This window comes from Heterodontus francisci, unplaced genomic scaffold (genome assembly GCF_036365525.1).
Source record: "Heterodontus francisci isolate sHetFra1 unplaced genomic scaffold, sHetFra1.hap1 HAP1_SCAFFOLD_674, whole genome shotgun sequence".
NCBI classification, from domain to species: domain Eukaryota; kingdom Metazoa; phylum Chordata; class Chondrichthyes; order Heterodontiformes; family Heterodontidae; genus Heterodontus; species Heterodontus francisci.
In genome coordinates this window covers 585,060-596,475 of record NW_027141531.1, presented here as the reverse complement: position 1 = coordinate 596,475, position 11,416 = coordinate 585,060, and positions in this window count along the sequence as shown.

Below are 11,416 nucleotides of genomic sequence, written 5' to 3'. Positions count from 1 at the left end.
TCTCAGGTGAACATAAAAGATCCCATGACCTGTAATAAAAAGTGTTTTATAAAAGTTTTGCATAACTTTTACTTTTGCACTCTTTTCCTCTATTAATAAAGCCAAGAATCCCACATGCTTTTTTAAAAAAGCCTTCGCAACTTGTCCTGTCACCTACAAAGATTTGTTTACTTACACCCCCAGGTCTTTGTTCCTGCACCTTCTTTAAATGTTACCATGCAGTTTATATTGACTCTCTTCATTCTTCTGACCAAAATGAATCACTTTACACTTTTCCGTATTAAATTTCACCTGCCATGTGCCCACCCATTTCACCATTCTATGTCCTCCTGAACTTTGTTACTATCTTTCTCACAGTTTATTACATTTCCAAGTTATGTGTTACCTGCAAACTTTGAAATTATGCCCTGTCCATTACAATATATCAAAAGCACAGTGGTTCTCATACTGACCCCTGGAGGACACCACTGTATACTTCCCTTCAGTCTGAAAAACAACCATTCACCACTACTCTGCTTTGTCTCTTGATCAATGTTGTAACCACATTGTCACTGCACCGTTAACTCCACGGGCTTCAATTTTACTAACATATCTGTTATGTGGTACTTTATCAAATGCCTTTTGAAAATCAATATACACATCAACCACTATCTTTTTGATTTTTTTTTTGATTTAGAGATACAGCACTGAAACAGGCCCTTCGGCCCACCGCGTCTGTGCCAACCATTAATCACCCATTTATACTAATCCCATATTTCTACCACATCCTCACCTGCTACTATATTCCCCTACCACCTACCTATACTAGGGGCAATTTATAATGGCCAATTTACCTATCAACCTGCAAGTCTTTTGGCTGTGGGAGGAAACCAGAGCACCCGGCGAAAAACCACGCAGACACAGGGAGAACTTGCAAACTCCACACAGGCAGTACCCAGAATTGAACCCGGGTCGCTGGAGCTGTGAGGCTGCGGTGCTAACCACTGTGCCACTGTGCTGCCATCTTCATCAACCCTCTTCATCACTTCAAGGAACTCAATCGAGTTAGTCACGTTTGACCTTAATAAATCCATCCTGGCTCTCACTTATTAATGTATATTTTTCTATAATCTACAACTTTGTTCCTGATTATTGTCTCTAAAGTTATCTCCACCCTGTTGTTAAGATACCTGGCCCGTAGTTGCCCCAATCCTTCCTTAGGGGTCCTCTAGTATCACCCACTCCCCCCACTCCATATCTAAGGACAATTGCACGATTGTGGACCGAACCTCTGCAACTTCCATCCTTTCTCAGCAAACTAGGATGCATCCCATCTAGACCAGGTGAGCTGCTACTTTGAGGACGACCTTTTATGCATTTCCTCTATCTATTTTTATCCGATCCAATTTCTTTACTACCTCCTCAACTCTGACACAGGCAGAATTTCCTTTAGTGAAGATGGATGCAAAGTACTCAGTAGTGCCCTCTGCCTCCACAAGATGATCTTTTGGCTTCCTAATTGACCCCACCCTTCCTTTTGCATGCACACACTCCAAACCCATCTTAGCGTGTGTCCCATTTCTCCTTCCCTGTAGAATTACTCTACATTTGAATGCTATCCTTCTCTTCCAGACCTCTGTGCATTGTTTCTCCTCTTAATACTTCATCTTGATGCCCCTCCTCCTGCCAAATTAGTTTAAAACCTCCCTCACTAGACTGGTTAATCTCCCTGCAATATCATCCATAGCCATTCACTAATCTACCATGTTAGGTACCACATAAAATTCAACTATGTTCATTAGACACGACTAACCCTTTACAAATCCATGCTGGCTCTCTCGGGTCAGCTCATATTTCATATCTAAAAATACCTGGATTTGCCCATAGCACAGACAGTTCCCGTTCCATAGATCTTCCTCTTCAAAAACAGGTAACAAAAGCTCATATGAAAAAGACTAGAATCCATGCTGTAGTGTGGTTCCCAATAATGCACACTGCACTTTAACCGAGATCTTTTTAAAAAATTCATCCATGGGATGTGGACATCACTGGCCAGGCCAGCATTTATTGCCCATCCCTAATTAGAACATAGAACAGTACAGCACAGTACAGGCTCCTCGGCCCACAATGTTGTGCCGAACCTTTAACCTACTCTAAGATCAAACTACCTACATACCCTTCATTCTACTATCATCCATGTACCAATCCAAGAGTCGCTTAAATGTCCCTAATGTATCTGCTTCTACTACCACCGCTGGCAGCGCATTCCACGCACCCACCACTCTCTGTGTAAAGAACCTACCTCTGACATCTCCCCGAAACCTTCCTCCAATCACCTTAAAATTATGCCCCCTGGTGATAGCCCTTTCCGCCCTGGGAAAAAGTCACTGGCTATCCACTCTATCTATGCCTCTCATCATCTTGTACCCCTCTATCAAGTCACCTCTCATCCTTCTTCGCTCCAATGAGAAAAGCCCTAGCTCCCTCAACCTTTCTTCATAAGACATGCCCTCCAGTCCAGGCAGCCTCCTGGTAACTCTCCTCTGCACCCTCTCTAAAGCTTCCACATCCTTCCTATAATGAGGCGACCAGAAGTCAACACAATATTCCAAGTGTGGTCGAACCAGGGCTTTATAGAGCTGCAGCATAACCTCGCGGCTCTTAAACTCAATCCCCCTGTTAATGAAAGCCAACACACCTTCTTAACAACCCTATCAACTTGGGTGGCAACTTTGAGCGATCTATGGACATGGACCCCAAGATCCCTCCGTTCCTCCACACTATCAAGAATCCTGTCTTTAAGCCTGTATTCTGCATTCAAATTCGACCTTCCAAAATGAATCACTTCACACTTTTCCAGGTTGAACTCCATCTGCCACTTCTCAGCCCAGCTCTGCATCCTGTCAATGTCCCATTGCAACCTACAACAGCCTTCCACACTATCCACAACTCCAGGAATCTTCGTGTCATCGGCAAACTTGCTAAGCCAGCCTTCCACTTCCTCATCCAAGTCATTTATAAAAATCACAAAGAGCAAGGTCCCAGAACAGATCCCTGCGGAACACCACTGGTCACTGAGCTCCAGGCTGAATACTTTCCATCTACTACCACCCTCTGTCTTCTATGGGCCAGCTAATTTTGTATCCAGACAGCCAACTTTCCCTGTATCCCATGCTTCCTTACTTTCTGAATGAGCCTACAATGGGGAACCTTATCAAACGCCTTGCTAAAATCCATATACACCACATCCACTGCTCTTCCTTCATCAACGTGTTTTGCCACATCGTCAAAGAATTCAATAAGGCTTGTGAGGCATGACCTGCCCCTCACAAAGCCATGCTGACTGTCTCTAATCAAACCATGCTTTTCCAAATAATCATAAATCCTGTCTCTCAGAATCCTCTCCAATAATTTGCCCACTACCGACGTAAGACTGACTGGTCTATAATTCCCAGGGTTATCCCTATTCCCTTTCTTGAACAAGGGAATAACATTTGCCACCCTCCAATCATCTGGTACTACTCCAGTGGACAGTGAAGACGCAAAGATCATCGCCAAAGGCGCGGCAATCTCTTCCCTCACTTCCCATAATATCCTTGGGTATATCCCGTCTGGCCCCGGGGACTTAACTGTACTCATATCATTCAAAATTTCCTGCACATCCTCCCTCTTAACCTCAACCTGTTCGAGCATATCAGCCTGTTTCACGCTGTCCTCACAAAGGACCAGATCCCTCTCACTAGTGAATACTGAAGCAAAGTATTCATTTAGGACCTCCCCTACCTCCTCCGACTCCAGGAACAAGTTCCCTCCACTATCCCTGATCGACCCTATCCTCACTCTGGCCATCCTCTTGTTCCTCACATAAGTGTAGAACGCCTTGGGATTTTCCTTAATCCTACCCGTCAAGACTTTTTCATGTCCCCTTCTAGCTCTCCTAAGTCCATTTTTCAGTTCGTTCCTGGCTAATTGCCCTTGAGAAGGTGGTGGTGAGCTGCCTTCTTGAACCGCTGCAGTCCATGTGGGGTAGGTACACCCACAGTGCTGTTAGGAAGGGAGTTCCAGGATTTTGACCCAGCGTCAGTGAAGGAACGGCGATATAGTTCCAAGTCAGGATGGTGTGTGACTTGGAGGGGAACTTGCAGGTGGTGGTGTTCCCAAGCATTTGCTGCCCTTGTCCTTCTAGTTGTTAGAGGTCTTGGGTTTGAAAGATGCTGTCTAAGGAGCCTTGGTGCGTTGCTACAGTGCATCTTGTAGATGGTACACACTGCTGCCACTGTGCGTCGGTGGTGGAGGAAGTGAATGTTGTAGATGGAGCGTCAATCAAGCGGGCTGCTTTGTCCTGGATGGTGTCGAGCCTCTTGAGTGTTGTTGGAGCTGCATCCATCCAGGCAAGTAGAGAGTATTCCATCACACTCCTGACTTGTGCCTTGTAAATGGCAAACAGGCTTTGGGGAGTCAGGAGGTGAGTTACTCGTCGCAGGATTCCTAGCCTCTGACCTGCTCTTGTAGCCACGGTATTTATGTAGCTACTCCAGTTCAGTTTTCGGTCAACGGTAGCCCCAAGGATGTTGATAGTGGGGGATTCAGCGATGGTAATGCCATTGAATGTCAAGGGGCGATGGTTCGATTCTCTTGTTGGAGATGGTCATTGCCTGGCACTTGTGTGGCGCGAATGTTACTTGCCACTTATCAGCCCAAGCCTGGATATTCTCCAAGTCTTGTTGCATTTTTACACGGACTGCTTCAGTATCTGAGGAGTCACGAATGGTGCTGAACACTGTGCAATCATCAGCGAAGATCCCCACTTCTGACCTTCTGATTGAAGGAAGGTCATTGATGAAGCAGCTGAAGATGGTTGGGCCTACGACACTACCCTGAGGAACTTCTGCAGTAATGTCCTGGAGCTCAGATGATTGACCTCCAACAACCACAACCATCTTCCTTTGTGCTAGGTGTGACTCCAACCAGCGGAGGGTTTTCCCGATTTCCATTGACCTCAGTTTTGCTCGGGCTGCTTGATGCCATACTCAGTCACATGCTGTCTTGATGTCAAGGGCAGTCACTCTCACCTCACCTTTCATTGCAGCAGCTTTTTCGGGAGCAGAGAGTGCGAGCGAGTGAGCAGCTGGGAAGGTCAGTTTAAAGTAAATTTAATTTCCTTTTGTTTTCGGCGGAGACCAGGGGGCTGCTGGGTAAGTAAAACCCTATATATTTGGGCCGTTTAAAATAACTTGCCTTTCATTGCAGCAGCTTTTTCGGGAGCAGAGAGTGCGAGCGAGTGAGCAGCTGGGAAGGTCAGTTTAAAGTAAATTTAATTTCCTTTTGTTTTCGGCGGAGGCCAGGGGGCTGCTGGGTAAGTAAAACCCTATATATTTGGGCCGTTTCTGAACCCGAGATACTACACCTGTAGTGTCTCCCACCCGCCCTCCTCCTCTAACCAAAAAAAAGGACTCGGTGGTGTGTAGATAAGGTAAGGCTTTTTCTATTTCTCTTTTTTTTTATCGTGTGATTGGTAAAAAACTTTTCGTTCCTTTTTCATTTAACTAAGTTTAAGCTTAAGATTAAAAATGGCAGGAGATCTCAGACCCGTGACATGCTCCTCTTGCTCAATGTGGGAGCTCAGGGACATGGCTGATGTCCCTGACTCCTTCACGTGCAGGAAGTGTGTCCAGCTGCAGCTCTTGTTCGACCGCATGACGGCTCTGGAGCTGCGGATGGACTCACTTTGGAGCATCCGCGATGCTGAGGAGGTCGTGGATAGCACGTTTAGTGAATTGGTCACACCGCAGATTAGGATTGCTGAGGGAGAAAGGGAATGGGTGACCAAAAGGCAGAGAAAGAGCAGGAAGGCAGCGCAGGTGTCCCCTGCGGTCATCTCCCTCCACAACAGGTATACCGTTTTGGATACTGTTGAGGGAGATGGCTCACCAGGGGAAGGCAGCAGTAGCCAGGTTCATGGCACCGTGGCTGGCTCTGCTGTTCAGAAGGGCGGGAAAAAGAGTGGAAGGGCTATAGTCATAGGGGATTCGATTGTAAGGGGAGTAGATAGGCGGTTCTGTGGTCGAAAACGAGACTCCCGAATGGTATGTTGCCTCCCAGGTGCATGGGTCAGGGATGTCTCAGATCGGCTGCAGAACATTCTGAAGGGGGAGGGTGAACAGCCAGTTGTCGTTGTGCACATAGGCACCAATGATATAGGTAAAAAACGGGATGAGGTCCTACAAGCAGAATTTAGGGAGTTAGGAGCCAAGTTAAAAAGTAGGACCTCAGAGGTAGTAATCTCAGGATTGCTACCAGTGCCACGTGATAGTCAGAGTAGAAATGAAAGAATAGTCAGGATGAATGCGTGGCTTGAGAGATGGTGCAGGAGGGAGGGGTTCAGATTTTTGGGACATTGGGACCGGTTCTGGGGGAGATGGGACTATTACAAATTGGACGGTCTACACCTGGGCCGGACTGGAACCAATGTCCTTGGGGGTGATTTTGCTAACGCTGTTGGGGAGGGTTTAAACTAATGTGGCAGGGGGATGGGAACCAAATGAGGTCAGTGGAGAGTAAGGATGTAGTAACTAAAGCCTGTAAGGAACTAGATAATGAAGTCAGCGTGACTAAGGGAAAGAGTAGGCAGGGAGCAGATGATGAAAGCAAAGGGACTGGTGGTCTGAGGTGTATTTGTTTTAATGCAAGAAGTGTAGTAGGTAAGGCAGATGAACTTAGGGCTTGGATTAGTACCTGGGAGTATGATGTTATTGCTATTACTGAGACTTGGTTGAGGGAAGGGCATGATTGGCAACTAAATATCCCAGGATACCGATGCTTCAGGCGGGATAGAGAGGGAGGTAAAAGGGGTGGAGGAGTTGCATTACTGGTCAAAGAGGATATCACAGCTGTGCTGAAGGAAGGCACTATGGAGGACTCGAGCTGTGAGGCAATATGGGCAGAACTCAGAAATAGGAAGGGTGCGGTAACAATGTTGGGGCTGTACTACAGGCCTCCAAACAGCGAGCGTGAGATAGAGGTACAAATATGTAAACAGATTATGGAAAGCTGTAGGAGCAACAGGGTGGTGGTGATAGGAGATTTTAATTTTCCCAACATTGACTGGGATTCACTTAATGTTAGAGGTCTAGATGGAGCAGAATTTGTAAGGAGCATCCAGGAGGGTTTTCTAGAGCAGTATGTAAATAGTCCAACTCGGGAAGGGGCCATACTGGACCTGGTGTTGGGAAATGAGCCGGGCCAGGTGGTTGACGTTTCAGTAGGGGACTACTTTGGGAATAGTGATCACAATTCCGTAAGTTTTAGAATACTCATGGACAAAGACGAGAGTGGTCCTAAAGGAAGGGTGCTAAATTGGGGGAAAGCCAACTAGACCAAAATTCGGCAGGAGCTGGGGAATGTAGATTGGGAGCAGCTGTTTGAAGGTAAATCCACTTTTGATATGTGGGAGGCTTTTAAAGAGAGGTTGATTAGCGTGCAGGAGAGACATGTTCCTGTGAAAATGAGGGGTAGAAATGGCAAGATTAGGGAACCATGGATGACAGGTGAAATTGTGAGACTAGCTAAGAGGAAAAAGGAAGCACACATAAGGTCTAGGCGGCTGAAGAAAGACGAAGCTTTGAAAGAATATCAGGATTGTAGGCGCAATCTGAAATGAGGAATTAAGAGGGCTAAAAGGGGTCATGAAATATCTTTAGCAAACAGGGTTAAGGAAAATCCCAAAGCCTTTTATTCATATATAAGGAGCAAGAGGGTAACTAGAGAAAGGATTGGCCCACTCAAGGACAAAGGAGGAAAGTTATGCGTGGAGTCAGAGAAAATGGGTGAGATTCTAAACGAGTACTTTGCATCGGTATTCACCGAGGAGAGGGACATGACGGATGTTGAGGTTAGGGACAGATGTTTGATTACTCTAGGTCAAGTCGGCATAAGGAGGGAGGAAGTGTTGGGTATTCTAAAAGGCATTAAGGTGGACAAGTCCCCAGGTCCGGATGGGATCTATCCCAGGTTACTGTGGGAAGCGAGAGAGGAAATAGTTGGGGCCTTAACAGATATCTTTGCAACATCCTTAAACACGGATGAGGTCCCGGAGGACTGGAGAATTGCTAATGTTGTCCCCTTGTTTAAGAAGGGTAGCAGGGAAAATCCAGGTAATTATAGACCGGTGAGCCTGACGTCAGTGGTAGGGAAGCTGCTGGAGAAGATACTGAGGGATAGGATCTATTCCCATCTGGAAGAAAATGGGCTTATCAGTGATAGGCAACATGGTTTTGTGCAGGGAAGGTCATGTCTTACCAACTTAATAGAATTCTTTGAGGAAGTGACAAAGTTGATTGATGAGGGAAAGGCTGCAGATGTCATATACATGGACTTCAGTAAGGCATTTGATAAGGTTCCCCATGGTAGGCTGATGGAGAAAGTGAAGGCGCATGGGGTCCAAGGTGTACTAGCTAGATGGATAAAGAACTGGCTGGGCAACAGGAGACAGAGAGTAGCAGTGGAAGGGAGTTTCTCAAAATGGAGACGTGTGACCAGTGGTGTTCCACAGGGATCCGTGCTGGGACCACTGTTGTTTGTGATATACATAAATGATTTGGAGGAAAGTATAGGTGGTCTGATTAGCAAGTTTGCAGACGACACTAAGATTGGTGGAGTAGCAGATACTGAAGGGGACTGTCAGAGAATACAGCAGAATATAGATAGACTGGAGAGTTGGGCAGAGAAATGGCAGACGGAGTTCAATCAGGGCAAATGCGAGGTGATGCATTTTGGAAGATCCAATTCAAGAGTGAACTATACAGTAAATGGAAAAGTCCTGGGGAAAATTTATGTACAGAGAGATTTGGGTGTTCAGGTCCATTGTTCCCTGAAGGTGGCAACGCAGGTCAATAGAGTGGTCAAGAAGGCATACGGCATGCTTTCCTTCATCGGACGGGGTATTGAGTACAAGCGTTGGCAGGTCATGTTACAGTTGTATAGGACTTTGGTTCGGCCACATTTGGAATACTGCGTGCAGTTCTGGTCGCCACATTACCAAAAGGATGTGGATGCTTTGGAGAGGGTGCAGAGGAGGTTCACCAGGATGTTGCCTGGTATGGAGGGCGCTAGCTATGAAGAGAGGTTGAGTAGATTAGGATTATTTTCATTAGAAAGACGGAGGTTGAGGGGGGACCTGATTGAGGTGTACAAAATCATGAGAGGTATAGACAGGGTGGATAGCAAGAAGCTTTTTCCCAGAGTGGGGGATTCAATTACAAGGGGACACGAGTTCAAAGTGAAAGGGGAAAAGTTTAGGGGGGGTATGCGTGGAAAGTTCTTTACGCAGAGGGTGGTGGGTGCATGGAACGCATTACCAGCGGAGGTCGTAGACGCGGGCACGATAGTGTCTTTTAAGATGTATCTAGACAGATACATGAATGGGCAGGAAGTAAAGAGATACAGACCCTTAGAAAATAGGCGACAGGTTTAGATAGAGGATTTGGATCGGCGTAGGCTTGGAGGGCCGAAGGGCCTGTTCCTGTGCTGTAATTTTCTTCGTTCTTTGTTCTCTTGAGTTAAGCTCTTTTGTCCATGTTTGAACCAAGGCTGTAATGAGGTCAGGAGCTGAGTGGCCCTGGCGGAACCCAAACTGAGCATCACTGAGCAGGTTATTGCTAAGCAAGTGCCGCTTGATGGCACTGTTGATGACACCTTCCATTACTTTACTGATGATTGAGAGTAGACTGATGGGGCGGTAATTGGCCAGGTTGGACTTGTCCTGCTTTTTGTGTACATGACATATCTGGGCAATTTTCCACATTGCTGGGTAGATGCCAGTGTTGTAGCTGTACTGGAGCAGCTGGGCTAGGGACGTGGCTAGTTCTGCAGCACAGGTTTTCAGTACTATTGCCGGAATATTGTCAGGGCCCATAGCCTTTACAGTATCCAATGCCTTCAGTTGTTACATGATACGACGCAGAGCAAATCGAATTGGCTGAAGTCTGGCATCTGTGATGCTGGGGACTTCAGGAGGAGGCCGAGATGGATCACCAACTCGGCACTTCTGGCTGAAGATTGTTGCAAATGCTTCAGCCTTATCTTTCGCACTGATATGCTGGGCTCCCCCATCATTGAGGATGGGGATATTTGTGGACCCACCCCTTCCAGCTCGTTGTTTAATTGTCCAGCACCATTCACGGCTGGATGTGGCAGGATTGCAGAGCTTAGATCTGATCCGTTGGTTATGGGCTCGCTTAGCTCTGTCTATGGCATGCTGCTATGCAGTTTGGCACACAGATAGTCCTGTGCTGTAGCTTCACCAGGTTGACACCTCATTTTGAGGTATGCCTGGTGCTGCTCCTGGCATGCCCTCCTGCACTCTTCATTGAACCAGGGTTGATCTCCTGGCTTGATGGTAATGGTAGAGTGGGAGATATGCCAGGCCATGAGGTTACAGATTGTGGTTGAGTACAATTCTGCTGCTGCTGATGGCCCACAGCACCTCATTGATGCCCAGTTTTGCATTGCTAGATCTGTTCGAAATCTATCCCATTTGGCACAGTGGTAGTGCCACACAACACGAAGAAGGGTATCCTCAATGTGAAGGTTCTCATTACGTTGTCTTTCATACAATATACTTTGTGATAAAATCTATTTTTCTATCCTTTATTTAAAATCGTTCCTGGGATGTGAGCAGCGCTGGCTAGGCCAGCATTAATTGCTCATCCCTAATTGCCCTTGAGCAGGTGGCAGTGAGCTGCGTTCTTGAACCGCTGCAGTCCATGTGGTGTAGGTGCAGTTAGGGAGGGAGTTGCTGGATTTTGACCCAGCCACAGTGAAGAAAATGTGATATAATTCCATATCAGGATGGTGAGTGACTTGGAAAGGAACTTGCAGGCTGTGGCCTTCCTATACATCTGCTGCACCTGTCCTTCTCGGTGGAGGAAGTCACGGGTTTGGAAGGTGCTGTCAAAGGAGGCTTGGCAAGTTGCTGCAGTGCATCTTGTCGCTGGTACACACTGCTGCCACAGTAAGCCAGTGGTGGAGGGAGTAAATGTTTTAAGGTTGTGGATGGGAGTGCTGATCAAGCTGGCTGCTTTATTTTTGATAGGGTAGAGCATCTTGAGTGTTTTTGGAGCTGCACTCACCCAGGCAGGCATATTGACCTTTATATTGGGCCCCTTACTGTTAATAATTCATAATTTAATTTATATAATTCATCAATTTATATCAATGAGCTGGAGTCAGAAACGCAAACATGTCACATTTAAAGATGGGGCAGAGAATCGAAGGACTGAGGGGCAGAGAATCATATTCCTATTACAAGACAGAGGTACTATGAAAATAATGTTGCAATGCAACCAACAATCTTTTGAACTATAAAAATCCATTCAGAGCACTGGGTCCAGTTCTGGTCAGACCCAATTTGAGAACTGTGCCCAGTTCTTGTCTCCAA